The sequence below is a fragment of the Lepidochelys olivacea genome (genome assembly GCF_965140295.1).
Source record: "Lepidochelys olivacea isolate rLepOli2 genome assembly, chromosome: 13".
In the NCBI taxonomy this organism is placed as follows: domain Eukaryota; kingdom Metazoa; phylum Chordata; order Testudines; family Cheloniidae; genus Lepidochelys; species Lepidochelys olivacea.
This window is the reverse complement of record NC_140423.1, coordinates 4,581,150-4,601,871: the sequence shown is the minus strand read 5'-3', so window position 1 is coordinate 4,601,871 and position 20,722 is coordinate 4,581,150. Positions and strand designations below refer to the sequence as shown.

General features: G+C 41.1%; 1 protein-coding gene across 4 annotated transcripts in view; it reads right to left on the bottom strand.

Annotated features, from left to right (window-relative positions):
• DNAJC5 (DnaJ heat shock protein family (Hsp40) member C5) overlaps positions 1–20,722 on the bottom strand; it is a 56,433-nt gene that overhangs the window by 8,736 nt on the left and 26,975 nt on the right. The gene's annotated exons all lie outside the window — the stretch shown is intronic.

The window sequence follows — 20,722 nt, the reverse complement described above, 5'->3', positions numbered from 1 at the left end:
TGCTATGCACCATTTTAGTCACTGGGGATATAAGAAAGCAGCCAAGGTATCAATTCACTGATGAATAGTATAAAACAAAAAGCAACAGTAGTATTCTGAAAAGGCTAGTGCATTCAATTTAGATCTGCAGTGGTCTCCTGACAACCAGTGTATGCCATAATTTTTAATAGTGTGACTTGGATGCTGACAGAAAGATGAAAGGACCTGCGCCTATGGAATACCAAATTTACTGTGGGAATGAAAATGGCATTAGTTCTTAAAACAACTTTGTCCTCCTGAAAAGTGCAGTACTGTGGTTCAGCTGATAAAGCTTCTAGTTCTGAAACTCTTCTTGCTGAAGCAGTGGCAACTGGAAAAAACATTTTTTGTGGAAACAGATATTTGGGACAGAGGTTCAAGTGGTTTATTTAGGGTATTTAACACTAAATTTAGATGCCAAGGAGTCTGCTCCAAAAAGTCTTCCAATGTCCTGGTGGGACACCATCTTGCATTTGTCAGTAAAATGCTGGAAATTACAGCCATTGAAATTTTTGTTTGAGGTTTAAGCCCAATATGTCCTATTTTTCAATCCTTTCCTGGAAGCTAAAATGCTCTTCTGAGATCCTCGGACTATCCTTGTTTTAGCTGCCTGCAACTGAAGATCCTTCCTGAGTGGGAAAAGTAGCAGATATTAAGATGCCATCTCAATTACATCTGAAAACCAGTGAGGGGCTTATTTACCAATGAGAGGCCACTCGAATTACTCTGCCCTTTCCTTTCTCCTTTGAATTGCCTCGAAGAGTACTGCAAACAGGGGAAAGTATACAGCAATCCTTCTGGCCATGGACAAGAACACATATATGTGGCTATGGGGTTAGCGGTCCCTTCACCTAGAGAAGAAATGGGAAATCTTCATGTTGAATATGGAAGCAAAGAGGTTGAGTGATAGGTGACCTAGGGCTCTGATTATTGAGTCAAAGACCTCCAGGTGAAAACGCCACTGCCCTGGTCCTATCCTATCTGCTCAGCCAATCCACTTAAGAAAATAGAGAAGGAGTTGTTTGCTAGTACTTACAATGCATGTCACACTTATATAAACCTGCAATGGATAAACAGTAAATATCTTCTTTCAGTTATTACACTGAATATGCAAATGCTAGTTTTAAATATTACAGTCTTCCCATCTCTTACCTCTCTTGGAAAAAAATTAACATTCACTTATTTCACGCGCTTTGTAAATTTTTAGTAATAGCATTGGAGCTACTCACTGGGAAAGAGACTGCCCTTCTTCAAGTGGTATTGCTAATGCTATTTCAGATTGGGAAAGTTGCATAGGAGAAGTCAGGTGATCAGAGGCTGATATAGAAATGAGATAAACAGAGGTGCTGCAGTTCCAACTGACTAAGCTCTTTGCAACCCGAGGATACCACTAACCACCAGATGACTCATTTAAGTAAAGAAATAGAAATTAGTCCAACTGAGGTTCCCCCCACTTCACACCCCCTTGCCCCCAAATACTTCATGTACATTAACAGGCCATGATATAGTTGCGGTTGAGTTTTTTTGTTTTTTTACTATTTCCTTTGAAGGATTTTGGAAAGGAGTGGGGAGGAGAGAAAGAAGAGAGACTGCCTGACCATTTAGGTAGGAGGCAGTCTCCCCTTTAAGGGTTTACATTAAAGGGCCAAACCATGTAATATATCTTCTAGTTGAATAAAAATATTTGAACTTGAATTAACCTCTCAGTACACATACAAATATGAAAAACCCCAATGGAATTCTACCCTGTGGCAAAACATTGACAAATACGTCATGACCTTAACATTAGGAGATGAGCATTTGCCATCTTTTAGCTGCAGCCCTGGAACAAGGATGAGCATAGAAAGGAGACTTATTTTTGGATTATCTAGTTACAACTAACCCACACCAGATTAAATAGGCCTTTGAAATGAGTATTTAAAGCCTCACACCCTCTTCTAGTTAAACCCTTTACCTTCTACAGTGAAAGGAGTAATTTCAGCTCATAGAAGACAATCTAAAACAAATACCCTTTGAAAGGTTGCAGCTTTCATCACTTGGTTTTCATGGTCAATTCCACAGAAAGGACTGGATGGATTTCCGTCCCAGAGGCAAAATCATCAAGCCTGCCACCACAGCAGAGGATCTCTTAGTACCCTCAAATCATGTTCTATTCCACTCCAGAGCATTGTGTCTCTCAGCTGAAGCATCCAACAGAGAGAACACAAACACTTGAGACAGCAGAATTAAAACAAAAGCACAAGAATTCTGCAAATTCCTTTCTCTGCATACAAACCATCAAAAGTTAAGATATGAGGAGAACAAAAATAAGGGACAATGAACAATCATCCTGGTTTTAAGTAGCAGTGAGAAAGGAACCCAATGCTCAGGTGGATAGTTTCAGGGGGATAGCTCAGGTGGACAGACGCAGGGTACTGTAATAGCTAGTTAAGATAACCACAATTAAATTTCAGTTTCGCTGTTTAATTCAGGAGTGGACAAACTTTTTGGCTTGAGGGCCACATCAGGGAATAGAAATTGTATGGCGGGCCATGAATGCTTACAAAATTGGGGTTGGGGTGCGGGGGGGTGGGTGCGGGCTCGGAGGTGGGGCTGCGGATGAGAGGTTTGGGGTGCAAGAGAGTGCTCTGTGCTGGGATTGAGGAGTTTGGACAGCGGGAGGGGGATCAGAGATGGGGCAGGGGGTTGGGGCGTGGGGAGAGACTCAGAGGCGCAGGTTCTGAGCAGCGCTTACCTCAAGCGGCTCCCGGAAGCAGTGGCCTATCCCTTCTCCGGCTCCTACACGTGGAGCAGCCCCTGATCCTGCTAGAGCGCTGGAGTGGGGCCATGCGGCTGCTTCTGGGAGCCGCATGGTGCGGCCCCTGACCCAGCTGGAGCGCCGGAGCAGGGAAAAGCCTCAGACCCTGCTCCCCAGTGGGAGCTTGCAGGCCGACTTAAAATGGCTCATGGGCTGCATTCGGCCCGCGGGATGTAATCTGCCCATCCCTGGTTTAATTAGTATCAGTGGTCATTAATGTTTTAGATATGTTTCTTAAAGACTGTTGAGGCAATTAGTCTTGATCAAAAGGTCTCTAAAAAGCTGCTTCTGAACACTCATTGAGTTCTTATTTCAGCCTCACTAATCTAGTTTACAAATTTCTGTTAGTCTACTTCAATACAACTTCTTTTCCGCTCCATGATTACAATTATGAGTTACAGATGAAGAAACAGAAATGTCCACTTTCAATGTGTCTCCTGTATGCATTAGTAGGAAAATGTACATGATATGCTGGTAGTAAAGATTTACTTCTGATCTAGACATTTCACATTGGAAAGAGACTGAAGACATAAAAGAATTTTAAAAATGGTGTGAACAGAGCAGACATTTTAATTTTGAAATACTTCCTCCACAGGCAAAAATTTAAAAACTTTTTCCTCTCCAAACTCAGCGACCCCCAAGAAGTACTTTGAAGCCAAAAATTATGGTCTGCTTCCTTCTTGGGCTAGATATCATGGCACAGCAAACAAAAAAGCCTCACACACAGCAAATGCTAAAATATTTAGGGTTCTCCCCTTGCTGCATACATAACTACTATTGAGATTAACAAGAGTCATGCATGAGTATCGATGGGGAAATGGCAGCACAGCTCCAATCGTAAATCTGAAACAGCTGCATTAGAGTCCCTCCTATAAACTGTTGTGTACAGCAAATCTGAAATTCCGTACCGTTGAACAAAGACAGAAGGACGAAGTCATATTATTACTTTACAAGTGTATATTAGGAATGTAAATAAGCCACTTTTTGGGTATTCACCAGACACCAAATACTAGCTGCCATTGTACTGATCAGGCAGTACAAATACAGCCAGTCTTGTGTCGCTTAGCAGTAACTCTTGCTAATTTGCGTCACAAAACACTAGATCAACTGCTACAAATATATAGGTATGCTGAAGCATGGGAATAATTGACTGACTGGCAGGGACAGAAGAAACTCTCCCTGATTTCTTGACAGGCAATTTCAACGCTACCTGACTGCAGCATGGACTCTGCCAAAAATAGATATAAATGCCATTCTCCCTCTCTTCTTAATTCTTTAAATATCCTTTAGGTTCTCACTATGGTAATTTAGCTGTTCCCCTGCCACAGATGCTGGGTCCAGAGAAACTGAAATAAGAATGAGTATTTCTCTACACAACTGAGGAGACCTCTCAAGAAAAGACCTCCCACAACATCACTGCGACAGGAAGCCTGAGAACAGGATCAAAGACTTAATGTTTTCAAGATGTTATTTGTTGTAAGTCACCAATAAGTTTTAAAGAAGTTATTTACTTCATTGTTTCCTGGTTACTTTTTTGGCAGTCCCTTTGAATTAACTGAAGATAACATTGGAATTCTTTTAAGTGTTATTCAGACAAACGCTTCACATAAGAAAACAAAAAGTTAGATGTTAAAAATATGTTACAGTTTTGCACTTTGATATCTACATATGCTATTTTTATGAAAAATCAAAGGGAAAGATTATGGGAAAAAAACACAGATCATGTTAAGAATCTCGCTGTTCTACAATAAGCATCCCTTATAGTTTTCTGAAAGATGAAAAATATACAAAATAAACAATGCTATATATTTTGTTGACAGTTTGATAGATTATTATTTACAAACTGATAAGATTTATGTGAAAATTTAATCCAATTCCAGTATTAGTTACATCCTTCCTTATCTAACTACTTTTCCAGTAAGAATTCAAATGCCATTCACAAGCATAATTAAAGCACATATGTAACCTGAACCAATCTGTCAGTCAATGACCACAAGCCATTTGGGGTTTTAGACCCTGCCTGGTTATGTCAGTGTCAAGGGTTAACTACTGGTGTCCATTTGGTCTTTCAAACTTGCCCTACACCTCATTACACTATTTTCAGGGCAATTTCTCTGTGTTGATCCTCTCTACTAAACCAGCAAACGTGACTTTTAATTTCCTTTACTCTAATTATTAGCAGCTTTAAGAAATTAACAAATGTATTGATTTCTAGCTTCCTTGATAGACAATATTTAATGAGTAAAACACATCCATTCCTAAAATATTTTGTTTAAGAAACTGGGATGCAAGAGATAAACACACAGAAGAGTGAAATGTGGGTGCAGGGAAGGAGAGAACCCTTAATTTTCTGAAAAAGGGTAGTGGTAAATCATCAAAGGTCTCAAATGTGTGAGGAAAATTATGAAATGCTTGAGCATAAAGTACAGCAGATTTGTGTATTTGGGCATTATCTTAAGCTGAGTGAAAGGTATGAGAAATTTTCAGGAAGAGTATGCTATATGGCATGCTCAAACATACCACAGACCTTTGGTGCAGCTGCTCCCCATCTGTAGGCACTAGCCAACCTGGCTGTAGCCTACCCTGCCCCCCCAGCACACTGCAACCAGAGATATAATTGCAGCTCATTTAGGTATACCCAGGTCAGCTTTAATCTAGCTAGTGAAGCTAAAAATAGCAGTGAAGATGCAGCCATGGCAGAGGCTATATAAGCCCACTTGACACACACGCCCCCCCCCCCGTATGTACTCACGTTCCTCACTCATGCTGCTGCATCTTCTTGCTATTTTTAGCCACATTCGCTAGGTGAAAGCTAGCGCAGATATGCCTACACAAACTGCAGTCACACCAATTGCAATGTAGACCTATCCTAAGAATGGTCCTACTGCCAAGGTCAGCCTGCTGGTCCTGAATCTATCAATCTGGTAGCTAGCTAATCACACTGACCAGTACCCCATTGACCGTAAGGGATTCTCCTGCCCTTTTCACCTAAGGACAAACACCTTCTCCTTGCACCTGTCCTACAAGTTCCCCTTATGTCTAGTTACTTCTGTAGTGTAATCATCAGTGAGCACTTTCACCTTAAGTGAAACTTCTTTACTACCTCTCACTGTTTCAATACCTATTTTACAAACTTTCCCCCAGAGATCTGTGGGATTTATATCTGAGTGTCTCAGGAAGGTTTGGCCTATTAAAATTTTAAACACTAATTTAGCTCTTGAAGGAAACTGTCTATCAAGTAGGTTTTTGCCTTTACTGACAATCTAAAGATGATGAATACATGTGGCACTTTAAAACAAAACAAAAACAAAAACAAAAAAAAACCCCACTATGACTCATCGGGCAAGGAGAGAGAGTTAATAAAGTTGAAACAAATCTGAATCCAGCCTATGCATGTTCATTTATAGCCTTGCCTCAAGAATAAAGAAAAATATTGGTGTAGAAATAGAATGATAATTTATCATCTTTAAAAGTTTGGCGTTGAAAATGATTAAAGCATCTGAAAATTAACAAAGTTCAGAGCCTGGAACGAATGACTGCTATTTGAATTTATTTTTCAAAATTGAAATGCAATTAACATGCAGGCCTATAAATGAGGTATTAATAAAGTCAGCGATAAAGTGTAACCTGATTACTGTAATTACAAAATTACTTACTAGTTACAAGTAACAGGTTCTTTATTCAGATGGCTACTTGGAGTTAATTAAGAAGATGAGACTGGTGAAACACAGAAACTTTATAAACTTCAATTAAACAGAGACAAGTATAACTGAAATCATAATCAATACACATCAGTATAAAAAATAAGTTAAGTCAAGCGGTTTCCTGCAGTTTGAACTTTTTATTTGCAGCCTAACGGTGGTCAAAGACTTTTGCAGGCATCACAGCAAGAGTTTTACTTTTTAAAGGCTGAAGACCCAAGTATAGGTTACAATACACTGTAAAACTGAATGCACCAGGATATTGTCTATTCTACAGAATCTGCTCTTTCAAGTATTCTGATTAACAATATTAAGAGATGCTGTGTACCTTTAAAAAAAGTGTGGCATACCCACACACTCACCCGCCATCTGCTACATATTCTAATCAGACAGGATTCCCTGAAGAGGTTTCGCTCAGAAGGTTATGAAGACAGGTAATCCCCTGGATTAAACACCATCACTTTTAACCATCTGCACACCAAGTACCAAGAACATCATCATCCGTTAATCACCTCTACTGAAAAGTGTGCCTATATATATTTTTGCTGTGCTAAACACATTTTGGTTGAGGATTTGTTCATTAAAAATTCTTTATGTTAATTAGGTATTTTTAAATGTTTTATGTCAGATATAAATTTAGATAAACAGCCATTTCAATTCCTCACTGATGCCTTGATGGTTAGTTAGATCCCTACAGGGACTCAAATATTATTTTTTTAAAGCAAATGGCCAGCAGACCATCTGTTCTTTTTTGTGAAAGCCCGTTCCCATTCCCTAAAAGACCCACACAATATAGCAGGTACTGAGGAGAAAACTAAGCAAATCAAGTTTCTCATTGTATTCAAATTTTTAAAATTTAAAGCACTAACAAATCAGTGCTGTTAGAATTAATCCCTTAAAGCGCCAACCAAGCAATTGACAAAGTTAGTACATCTGGTTTAGAATCCAGACTACCAGAAACAGCTCTACTGTTGCTGCAAGGTAAATTTTTGCACTTATAGTTCTACTTTTACAATTCCCACATAAATCAAAAGGCCAGTTACACGTTTACACCACAGTCAAATCCTGAAAGGCGCAATCTCATTAACACAGTTAATCATCCATCTCAATACCTTTAATATATCTAACTCTAGACTTGGAGTCCGCACTATCAAACTGAGTTTTACCCTTTGCATACCAAATCTTGGTACCTTTGATCACCATCTTTGAAGTCCAATAACCTGGCAATACTTTATTTGTATCAGAGTCTCTCCTATAGCATGCATGAGAGTAAGTTGCTCAGCCAAAAGTGAATCAGATTCGGACAGCAAGTATGTATTAAATTTGTGTATATATGAACGTCTTCAACAACTACCATACCAATGCAAATCAAACCTTTCCTTCACAGATTCTGGATTACTGCAGAATGATTATCTAAATCATCAGTGATTTAGATAATGGCATAGAGAGTACACTCAGCAGGTTTGCGGACAATACCAAACTGGGTGAGTTGCAAGTATTTTGGAGAATAGGATTCAAATTAAAAATGATCTGGACAAACTGGAGAAATGGTCTGAAGTAAATAGGATGAAATTCAATAAGGATAAAATGCAAAATACTCCACTGATGGAGAAACAATCAGTTGCACACATACAAAATGGGAAATGACTGCCTAGGAAGGAGTATTGCACAAAGGGATCTGGGGGCCACAGTGAATCACAAGCTAAATATGAGTCAACAGTGTAACACTGTTGCAAAAAAAGAGAACATTCTGAGATGTATTAGCAGGAGTGTTGTAAGCAAACCATCTTCTATGAGGGAAGATTGAAAAAACTGTGTTTGTTTAGTCTGGAGAAGAGAAAAAAGGCGGTTGGGGGGAGGAAGAGACGTGATAACAGTTTTCAAGTACATAAAAGGATGTTACAAGGAGGAGGGAGAAAAAAATGTTCTCGATAACCTTTGAGGGTAGGACAAGAAACAATAGGCTTAAGCAAAGGTGGTTTAAGTTGGACATTAGGAAAAACTTCCTGTAAGGGTAGTGAAGCACTGGAATAAACTGCCTAGGGAGGTTGTGGAATCTCATCATTGATGATTTTAAAGAGCAAGTTAGACAAACACCTGTCAGGGATGGACTCTAAATACCACTTAGTCCTGCCAAGAGTGCAGGGGACTGGATTAGATGACCTCTCAAAGTCCCTTCCAGTTCTATGATTTTATGTTTCTAATGTAAGTGGTCCTTAGTATGAATTCTTTTAGTGCTGTGCTAAAACCTGGCCATGTTATTACCACAGTAAATCTGTTACACAGCAGAAGTAATTTAAAGAGTTCTCATGTCCACCTCTTTCCACAGCTGCCTGACTGATGGACAGTCCCTTAGAATGTGCATCAGGGTTCCAGGTTTATGATTGTTTTTGCAGTTTTGACAAGTTGTAAAGTGTTGTAATTTCATAATTCTATTGGCAATCCTGTGAAGCATGCAATATCTAGAAATATATACAGGTTGTAAGTAATTTACCTTTTTGTATTTTTTATTCTTTATGAAAATCAAAAAAAGTTCTCCAACACTACCTAGGATTCCAAAAAGATAAGATGTCTTGGTTGCTTTTGCAGAAACTGACAGTCAAACAAAGGCTGAATACCTTACAAATCTTCTTTGTACCATGCGTTGGATTCTTCATATAATGTCTCATTGGCCAGGCTTTCAGAAACATAAATCTGTTTTCATGTCCAGTTCATATACCATATGTAATCCAACTAAAAATTCACTTGCTACTACAATTTCACTCTCACAGGCTGCTGAAGCAATCAGAATTAAACAGCAGAGAATTCATAAGTAGTCAGGTTAGAATTGTTCAAAACAGTGATGACACTGTTATGCTGGGAAGTACCGATGATTGCTTGAATCACAAATTAACATAACTGTCAGGATGAGTTAATCAAAAGCCCTCACCTAAGACAAAAGAGATTGTGAACCTGCCCAGGAGTTTGGACTGAATGAGCAGAGTACTTTCACTGTTTTGGGTAAGGAGTGTGTGGGTGCATATGTGTTGTGTCTTTTCCCCCCCCCCTCATACATACATACATAAATACACACACACGACCCTGGAAAAAGCGAGAGTGCAAGCTTTTGGGTTTGGTGTTGGCTGACGAGGCTTGGAGCTGTAAGCTAAGAAACTGCTCCTTTTGTTCTTGGTTCCTCCTGAATTCAAAGAAGCAGCTATTTGTAACCAAGCAAAACTGCATCAAAGAAATACCTGATTGTTACAATTTCTACTTGCGACTGGAAAATCCCAAGGGCCCCAAACTTTGACTAGCCATTCAGGTCAAAAAGGGGAAACCATACCTATAAGATGACAGCCCTCCTTACCTCAAAAGTTAAACTTGAGATTTCAGCTGTATTTCTGAACAGCCTAGTTGCCACCCAAACAAACGAATGCTTCCTCAGCTCTCATCCCCTAATGCCCCTACTCTCCTTGCGCTACACTGATGACATCTTCATCATCTGGACCAATGGAAAAGAAGCCCTTTAGGAATTCTACCATGATTTCAACAATTTCCATCCAACCATCAACCTCAGCTTGGACCAGTCCACACAAGTGGTCCACTTCCTGGACACTATGGTGCTAATAAGCGATGGTCACATAACCACCACCCTATACCGGAAACCTACTGACCGCTACTCCTACCTACATGCCTCCAGCTTTCATCCAGACCACACCACACGATCCATTGTCTACAGCTAAGCTCTACGATACAACCGCATTTGCTCCAACCCCTCAGACAGAGACAAACACCTACAAGATCTCTATCAAGCATTCTTACAACTACAATACCCAAATGCTGAAGTGAAGAAACAGATTGACAGAGCCAGAAGAGTACCCAGAAGTCACCTACTACAGGACAGGCCCAAAAAAGAAAGTAACAGAACGCCACTAGCCGTCACCTTCAGCCCCCAACTAAAACCTCTCCAGCGCATCATCAAGGATCTACAACCTATCCTGAAGGACGACCCATCACTCTCACAGATCTTGGGAGACAGGCCAGTCCTTGCTTACAGACAGCCCCCCAACCTGAAGCAAATACTCACCAGCAACCACACACCAGAACCACTAACCCAGGAACCTATCCTTGCAACAAAGCCCATTGCCAACTGTGTCCACATATCTATTCAGGGGACACCATCCTCGGGCCTAATCACATCAGCCACGCTATCAGAGGCTCGCTCACCAGCACATCTACCAATGCGATATATGCCATCATGTGCCAGTAATGCCCCTCTGCCATGTATACTGGCCAAACTGGACAGTCTCTACATAAAAGAATAAATGGACACAAATCAGACGTCAAGAATTATAACATTCAAAAACCAGTCGGAGAACACTTCAATCTCTTTGGTCACTCGATTACAGACCTAAAAGTGGCAATTCTTCAACAAAAAAACTTCAAAAACAGACTCCAGGGAGAGACTGCTGAATTGGAATTAATTTGCAAACTGGATAAAATTAAATTAAGCTTGAATAGAGACTGGGAGTGGATGGATAATTACTCAAAGTAAAACTATTTCCCCATGTTTATTCCCCCCCTCCAGTCCCCACTGTTCCTCAGATGTTCTTGTCAACTGCTGGAAATGGCCCACCTTGATCATCACTACAAAATGTCACACCCCCACTCTCCTGCTGGTAACAGCTCACCTTAAGTCATCACTCTTGTTACAGAGGGTACGGTAACACCCATTGTTTCATGTTCTCTATGTATATAAATCTCCCTACTGTATTTTCCACTGAATGCATCCGATGAAGTGAGCTGTAGTTCACGAAAGCTTATGCTCAAATAAATTGGTTAGTCTCTAAGGTGCCACAAGTACTCCTTTTCTTCCTAGATACTGTAACACTGTGTTTCAGATATGCAATGAAAAACAAACAACATTTTAAAATGGATACAGAATTGAAAGGAAAATTTGGAACATGTCATTATGTAAAATCAATACTATGCCCTTCCCTGTGTAATATTTACATATAACACCTCAAAGGAAGTAGCCAAAGTTCGAGATCCTGTGATCTGTATGCCTGATCGATGACTTTTCATTTGTTAGCAGACTGAGAGCCGGACACTGAAAATTTGAGCTGCCTGGCCATCCATGCAATATAATCAAAAAGCCCAGATAAGATGATGGTTGGCAGACAACTGATCACTGAATACAGGTTTTTTAAATCAGGGCTTTTTTAGGTTTAACTCTAATTCTGACATTTGGAATTTGGGATAGAAATCACATGAGGTTTTTTTGGGAGGACAGGGTGGTTGTGATCCAAGCACCTCTTGAGGACAACTGGTAGGACAGGGATACACAGAGAGTCCATGGGTTCACCAAAAGGGGTCATGAAAAATCTCTTCTGAAAGCCTACGTCATACTGGTCATCATAATCATTGCAAGATGTATGTACGGAAAATATATGAGGAGTTAGATATACATATTTAAAAATGTGTTCTTTATGTCTGCGGTTAAAAGCAAGTCACTCAAAGGTAGCATCTCTTGAGACAAACTTCTCCAGACAGGGTGTGGTGGACCATTGTGTATTGTATGTCATACAACTGTAGTCTACTAGCATACTAAGTCAAATGCTAATGAAAGCTGGCAGAGACTTCCTGTTAATTTCCTTCTGAAGAGGTAAACAAGTGGAGGGAGCCTTATTTACAAGTGAACATCAAAGGTTTGTTCTAGTATATTTGGGTATGCAGAGAGATACCCTGGTATTTCTTCAATCTGTGAGGACAAGCCACCAGCAGGTTTGCTCTTATGAGAAGGGATTTCAGCCATACTGATTAAAAACACTGGGGAAAAGGACTTGGGTAAGCTATCTTGTAGGGGACAGGGAACGTCTTGTTAAACATAAGAACAGCCATACTGGATCAGACCCAAGGTCCATCTAGCCCAGTATCCTGTCTTCCAACAGTGACCAATTCCAGGTGCCTCAGAGGGAACGAACAAAACAGTTAATCAACAAGTGATCCATCACTTGTAGCCCATTCCCAGCTTCTGGCAAACAGAGGCTAGGGCAGGGGTGGGCAAACTTTTTTGCCCAAGGGCCACATCTGGGAATAGAAATTATATGGAGGGCCATGAATGCTCACAAAATTGGGGTTGGGGTGCAGGAGGGGGTGAGGACTCTGGCTGGGGGTGCGAGCTCCAGGGTGGGGCCAGAAATTAGGAGTTCAGGGTGTGGGAGGGGGCTCCGGGCTGAGGTGGGGGAGTAAGGTGCAGTGGGAAAGGATGAGGGCTCTAGCTGGGATTAAAGGCTGTGGGATGGGGCTGCAGATGAGGCGTTTGGGGTGCAGAAGGGTGCTGTGGGCTGGGACTGAGGGGATCGGAGGGCAGGAGGGGAATCAGGGCAGGGGGTTGGTGCACGGGGAGAGGCTCATGTGTGCAGGCTCCGGGCAGCGCTTACTTCAAGCAGCTCTTGGAAGCAGCAGCCATGTCCCCACTCCGGCTCCTACACAGAGCTGCGGCCAGATGGCTCTCTGCGCTGCCCTGTCCACAGGTGCTTCCCCTGCAGCTCCCATTGGCTGCAGTTCCCAGCCAATGGGAGCTATGGAGGCAGCGCTTGGCGCAGGGGCAGCATGCAGAGCGGAGCCCCCTGGCTGCCTCTTCACATAGGAGTCAGAGCAGGGTCATGGCGCTGCTTCCAGAAGCGGCATGGAGCGGCCCCCGACCCTGCTCCCGAGTTGGAGTGGGGCAAGCCACAGACCCTGAATGCCAGGGGGAGTTGGAGGGCCGACTTAACACGGCTCGCAGGTCAGATCTGGCCCATAGTTTGCCCACCCCTGGGCTAGGGACACCATCCCTGCCCAGCCTGGCTAATAGCCATTGATGGACCTATCCTCCAGGAATTTATCTAGTTCTTTTTTTAATCCTGTTATAGTTCTGGCCTTCACAACATCCTCTGGCAAAGAGTTCCACAGACTGATGGTGCGTTGTGTGAAAAAAATACTTCCTTTTGTTTGTTTTAAACCTGCTACCTATTAATTTCATTTGGTGACCCCTAGTTCATGTGTTATGAGAAGGAGTAACTAACACTTCCTTATTTACTTTCTCCACACTGGTCATGATTTTAATAGACCTGTCAAGGTTCCTCCCCCACTCTGAACTCTAGGGTACAGATGTGGGGACCTGCATGAAAACCTCCTAAGCTTACTTTTACCAGCTTAGGTTAAAACTTCCCCAAGGTACAAATTAATTTTATCCTTTGTCCTTGGAATATCCACTGCCACCACCAAACTCTAACTGGGTTTACTGGGAAACATAGTTTGGACATGTCTTTCCCCCCAAAATCCTCCCAACCCTTGCACCCCACTTCCTGGGAAAGGTTTGGTAAAAATCCTCACCAATTTGTATAGGTGACCACAGACCCAAACCCTTGGATCTGAGAACAATGAAAAAGCATTCAGTTTTCTTACAAGAAAACTTTTAATAGAAATAGAAGTAAACAGAAGTAAAGGAATCACCTCTGTAAAATCAGGATGGTAGATACCTTACAGGGTAATTAGATTCAAACATAGAGAATCCCTCTAGGCAAAACCTTAAGTTACAAAAAAGACACACAGACAGAAATAGTTATTCTATTCAGCACAGTTCTTTTCTCAGCCATTTAAAGAAATCATAATCTAATACATACCTAGCTAGATTTACTAAAAGTTCTAAGACTCCATTCCTGTTCTATCCCCAGCAAAAGCAGCATACCAACAGACACAGACCCTTTGTTTCTCTCCCTCCTCCCAGCTTTTGAAAGTATCTTGTCTCCTCATTGGTCATTTTGGACAGGTGCCAGCAAGGTTACCTTTAGCTTCTTAACCCTTTAAGACCTCAATCATATCCTCCCTTAGCCGTCTCTTTTCCAAGCTGAAAAGTCCCAGTCTTATTAATCTCTCCTCATCTGGTAGATGCTCCATGCCCCTAATCATTTTTGTTGCCCTTTTCTGAACCTTTTCTAATATATCTTTTTTCAGACAGGGCGACCATATCTGCACGCAGTATTCAAGATGTGGGCATACCATAGATTTATAGAGAGGCAATATTATATTTTCTGTCTTATTAGCTATCCCTTTCTTAATGATTCCCAACATTCTGTTCTCTCTTTTGACTGCCGCTGCACATTGCGTGGATGTTTTCAGAGAACTATCCACAATGACTCCAAGATCTCTTTCTTGAGTGGTAACAGCTGATTTAGACCCCATCATTTTATATGTATAGTTGGGATTATGTTTTCCAGTGTGTATTACTTTGCATTTATCAACATTGAATTTCATCTGCCATTTTGTTACCCAGTTTTGAGAGATTCTTTTATAGCTCTCCGCAGTCTGCCTGGGACTGGACTATCTTGAGTAGTTTTGAATCATCTTCAAATTTTGCCACCTCACTGTTTACCCCTTTTTCCAGATCATTTATGAATATGTTGAATAGGACTTTGCTTAATAGCCTTTGGTGAGGGACCTTGTCAAGGCTTTCTGAAAATCTAAGTACATTATATCCACTGAATCCCCTTTGTCCACATGCTTGTTGACCCCCTCAAATAATTTCAGCAGATTGGTGAGGCATGGTTTCCCTCTACAAAAAATATGTTTACTATTCTCAAATATGTGAATTACGGTGGTAAGATCCACATCAGAAACAAAAGTTTGCAATCTTCTAGAGAGATGCATTTAGATTGTAAGCTCCTTGGGACAAAGACTGTTTTTCTGCCAGGTGCTATACAAACACAGAACAATGGGGTCCTGGTACATGATTAGGACCCCTAGGCACTCCAGTAATACAAATAAATAATAAATGATTAAAAGTAGTTGTGTGCGCATGCACCTTGATTTTTTGTTAAAACCAGGATTTTTGTGGTTCATTTTAGATAGTCTCTGTAAATTTTGTGAACAGAACTTCAAAGCAAACATTCTAGCTTCTCAGGAAACACCAAAGCCACCATCATGTTCTGTATCAAGTGACAGATCTCATTTTGAAGGCCACAGAGAATGACAGCTTTGTGAAGTAGTCACACAGCTCTAAATTAAACCATCTCCAAAACATTGTGTACTCTATCAAAGGAAGCGCTGGAAACATTATCCTCAAGAATTACTCACACCTGACCCTAAGAATCAAGGACCTGAGAACTGATGCTGTACCTGGAAGAGGCTATGCAAGTTGTGGACAAGCTCCGAATAATATTTTCAATTTCAAAAACTGTGAAAGACTAGAACTGCTACAAAATCAAATCAAAATAATTCTTTGTATTACCATAGGTGTCCCTATTGGGAAAGAAAGGCCTGACCTAATTTTATTTATGGAAGAGCTATTGTCAAAATTATTAATATTACAAACCAGCAAGAACACTACACATGTAATATAGTGTGGGTAATGCAAATAGCACTCATTTTGCTTGAAATAAAGAGCCTGCTGACATATGGTCCAACCAGTTTAGCTATGCTCTTTGATAGAATCCAAACACTCTCAGTCCCAGCTGAAACCTACCTTGTCATCCTAAGCTAAAATGAATAAAAAATCCTCTCCTCAGAACTGAAGCACACAGCCAGCTGGAAACTCATACTTTCAGTGGTTTTAGGGTTGTTGTTTTTTCTCCTGTCTCATCCTAGTTACACAGCATTTTAAAATACATATATTTAACAATATAGGACTCATGAGAGCCAGATCATGGCTAGAAACAAACAGCCTTGAAGCTCTGCATCAGTTCATTGCTAACTCAATGGACAGCATTGTCCATGTGTCACTAGACCATTAAGCTTGAATGCACATTCTAACAACGGTAGCTTTTCCTTTAGCTTCCAGACTTATGCATTAAATATTTATTAGTGAAATATTTTCAAACTGGAGAGCACAAACTTGCCTCTAATATTACTTTACACACTTTAAAGATGAAAAGAAATACAAAACTAATTTGAATTAGCAAGGGTCCAGAGCAGAATAACCAATGGATTGACTGCTTTAGTCCAATTCCCCAGATGAGATACTGCTTTATAGCACATTCAAAGAGAGTCAAATGGAACTGAGGATGCTCAGCACCTCTGAAAACTTCTGCCACCCAAATTTTAAAATTTTGGGCTTGGCTCATACTGTGCAGTTTTTGCAAATAAAAATGGTGGTGTATTGTTAGTGATAAGATATTTTAGGAGTAATTTTCTGGGCATACAAATTACACAGAAACACCGAACCACCACACTTGGCTTATACATCTTTTCTTAACTTTGCTAATTGTGATTACTATGATACTTATATAAATTGAAGCTCTCTCCTTTCTGATCAATCTGCTCCTCCTGCATGATTTGTTGAGTACAGAAATTCAGAATCATTTCAAAGAAGAACCGTGATGTCACAAACACTGGACTGACATCACTGAACAAATCAAAAAGGGATGTGGAATATGGATGAATATGCAAGATAAGCCATATATCTGCAGACAGCCGATTCCTCTCGTGAGGCTGAAACACATCTTACCTATCAACCAACGTTATGTGGGGCAATTAAATTCTCCCACAGCTCTGCATAAATAACTCAGATCAAGGGTCCAACAGGGAAAAGAGCAGTTAGCATAAGCTTTCAATGAGGAAGAAACCTCTAATAAGCATTTAGTTGTTCAATGTCCTATAGATCTGGGTCACAAAAATGTCTATCAAAGATACACAACTGTTCTTCACAATTAAGTCTGCATAAAGGGACTTTTTCCCCACAATCAAAGACTGTCCTGCTTAACCAACCTGCCTTGGTATTAAGAACTAATTTAATGTACACTGTTTGGATCAAGGTGACATTTTCAAGCAACTTCCTTTGCATGTCTTCCTTAAACACTTGAATATTTCTAGTACCATTGCTTTTTCAGCTAGGCTACAGATATAATGTTGTCTACCACCACCATGCAATAAGGTATTTTAAAGATATGTAATAAACTATTCTAAGGCCTAAAAAGTTTATGCTGGGTTGTAGATCTATTGGACTCTATGGGCATGGCTACACTTGCAGATGTAGAGCACTTTGAGTTAAACCAGCCTTCGGAGAGCGCAGTAGGGAAAGCGCTGCAGTCTGTGCACATTGATAACTTCAAGCGCATTGGCGTGGCCACATTAGCGGCACTGGGAGTGGTGCATTATGGGCAGCTATCCCAGCATGCAAGAGACTGCAAAGTGCTTTTCAAATGGGGGTGGGGGGCTGGGGTGGAGTGTGACGGGGAGTGTTTTGTGTGTATGTGGAGGGAGAGAGAGACTGGGTTTTTGGGGGGCTGAGAGCATGTCAGCATGCCGTCTTGTAAGTTCAGACGGCAGCAGACCTCTCCCCCCCCCCAGCATTCCACACTAACAGTTGCTTTGTCTCGGAGCAGATAAGCAGCCAGCTGTCAGAAACGGAGCTTTCAAAGGACATATCTGCATTCCTGCAGCGATTCTAAAACAACGACAAGAGTGGTCACTTGACTTACGGGGATTATGGGACATTTCCAGAGGCTGATCAGAGCGCAGTAATGCAACACCTCGTTCACACTGACGCCCAGGTGTTTCAGCCTAGGCGCACCAAGCGTTGATCTTCTCGCCGAGGTGGAGTACCAGCAGCGCTCTAGCCGTGAAGTCAGAGCGCTCTACATGCCTTGCCAATCTGGACGGGTAGTGAGTTAGGGCGCCCAGGGCTGCTTTAATGCACTCTAACTCACAAGTGTAGCCAAGCCCTATGTTATCTGGAACTGCATAAGCTTCAAAGAGTTGTGAGAAATGAAAAATAATCCTGTAAAGGATATTTACATACCAGAAACTAGGAGTTCAAAATTTGTGCCTCAGCGGATCCACACTGTAGGATTAGCATGCCATGGAGGCATCTGAATCATTGACAGAAGTAAAAATTGACAGAATCCATGCATCTCACTCAGTCTCTAAGCCTTTTGGAACTAAAGGCCCTTCCACCTAACCAGCTCAATTACTTCCAACCTCAACAGAATCTAATTACAAAAAACCTGAAAGGTTCTTTGAGAAAAACAAGTCTCTTGGAGGCAAATATCTCCTTGGGTGGGCGTGGATAAACAACATATCCAGCATATGAAGCTGAAAAGCAAAAACATTTCTCTCAGAAATGCTCTAGAACTCATTGCTTGCTTGCTGACAGATTTTATTAGAGGAATTCATATTCTGTCCTAACTAGGTTTTTCATGGTACTAGGTAAGTGACTTGTGCAGATCCTTAAAACTACTGTGGAAAGAGGTTTCAGAGTAACAGCCGTGTTAGTCTGTATTCGCAAAAAGAAAAGGAGTACTTGTGGCACCTTAGAGACTAACCAATTTATTTGAGCATGAGCTTTCGTGAGCTACAGCTCACTTCATCGGATGCATACCGTGGAAACTGCAGCAGACTTTATATACACACAGAGAATATGTAATAAACTATTCTAAAAAGTTTATGCTGGGTTGTAGATCTATTGGACTCTATGGGCATGGCTACACTTGCAGATGTAGAGCACTTTGAGTTAAACCAGCCTTCGGAGAGCGCAGTAGGGAAAGCGCTGCAGTCTATGCACATTGATAACTTCAAGCGCATTGGCGTGGCCACATTAGCGGCACTGGGAGTGGTGCACACAGGAGAATATCTGTGTGTATATAAAGTCTGCTGCAGTTTCCACGGTATGCATCCGATGAAGTGAGGTCTTCAAACTACAATTTGGGGACTTCAATAGCACAGATATAGGTGTGAGGTCTTTTTTAGGTGTGGTGGGTGAAATTCTGTGGCCTGCGTTGTGCGGGAGGTCGGACTAGATGATCATAATGGTCCCTTCTGACCTAAATATCTATGAATCTATAAGTGAGCTGTAGCTCACGAAAGCTCATGCTCAAATAAATTGGTTAGTCTCTAAGGTGCCACAAGTACTCCTTTTCTTTTTGTGGAAAGAGGGAGTCCTTTAATAACTTCTCTCTCTCACCTTCAGAGGGAAAACAGTCAATGAATTTAGAAGAATTTTTTATTTTTTAAAAAAGCCTCTCATCCTAGCCTTTATAAGGCTATGCTCTCTGCAGCTGATTCATAGAAAGAAGAAGCAGGGAAAGGAATAAAGAAGAGCTCTATCAAAACAATAGGCTGGATACATCTCCTTCCTCTGGGTCAGACAGCAGCTCTTCCCCCTGCAAGATAGTTAGGCCAAGTGAGGAGCCCTGAAGCCCTAAGGACCTAACTATGACAGTTTCCCTTCTCAGTGAAGAACCTCCACTCAATTGCCTCCAAGAGTACAAGAAAAGGATCCAGACACCAATCAAACCACCAGAGGATAAGAAGAGAAAAGAAGTCATTTACAGGTGCTGAGGTCATCATCAGTTTCTGGAGTAGGAGAGTTCAGACACAGATGCTGAAGGGAGCATCTTACCACCAGGCGGCTGCTCAGGTGGATTTGCAGTTGAGCCATGAAAGAGGAAGCTAGGTAGTTCCTGTAAAAATGGCAATACAACCACTCTGGATAATATTTATTGAACTCTGCTAGCGGAAAGGACATAGTTTAAGACAAGGCTAAAGAGAGTACACTTCTTGCCTTCCTTTCTTTCTTTCTTGGGTTTGTCTGGAGACGGGCACACTCATTGTGTAAGAAAAGCCAGGAGAGAGTTTTAACTACTCAAAACAGAGAAGGGGTTGAAAATTAAGCACCCTCAGCCTTTTATGTGTCAAGGATCTTAGCATCAATATCAACTATCCATCTTCTAGAATGGAGTCCAAGAATTCTTATCTTTTCCTCCACTTAAAGAAAAAGAATCCCACTGGCAAGATTAACAGATACTATGATAAATGATCTGATGCAAATGGTAGAAAATCATCACAATAACAGAGTAAAATAAAGAAGTGCTATCCTATGGGAACTTTTAGCACAGCTTGTAAAACTGTCATGAAAGTATCCGCCCTCACAAAAAAAAAAATCTACTTGCCGTCCTTTACAATGATCATCATGAAAATGAAGAAGCTATCCCAGATACACTGTCCTGGAAGGCTGCTTTAGCAGATGAGCATGGAGACTGATCTGGGGCTGGGATTTTACCAGCTATTACAAACAGTACCTCAAGTGGGTGCTTTTTGCAAAATAATTTAGTGATGCTCTAGATTTTTGGGGAGGGTTTTTTATCCCACAACTGAATCCTGGCACCTGACTGCCTCTGTCCTGGTAAAATCTAAATGTCAATTACATATTAAAAAAAAGTAAACTTTCCAAATGAAAAAGAAAGTG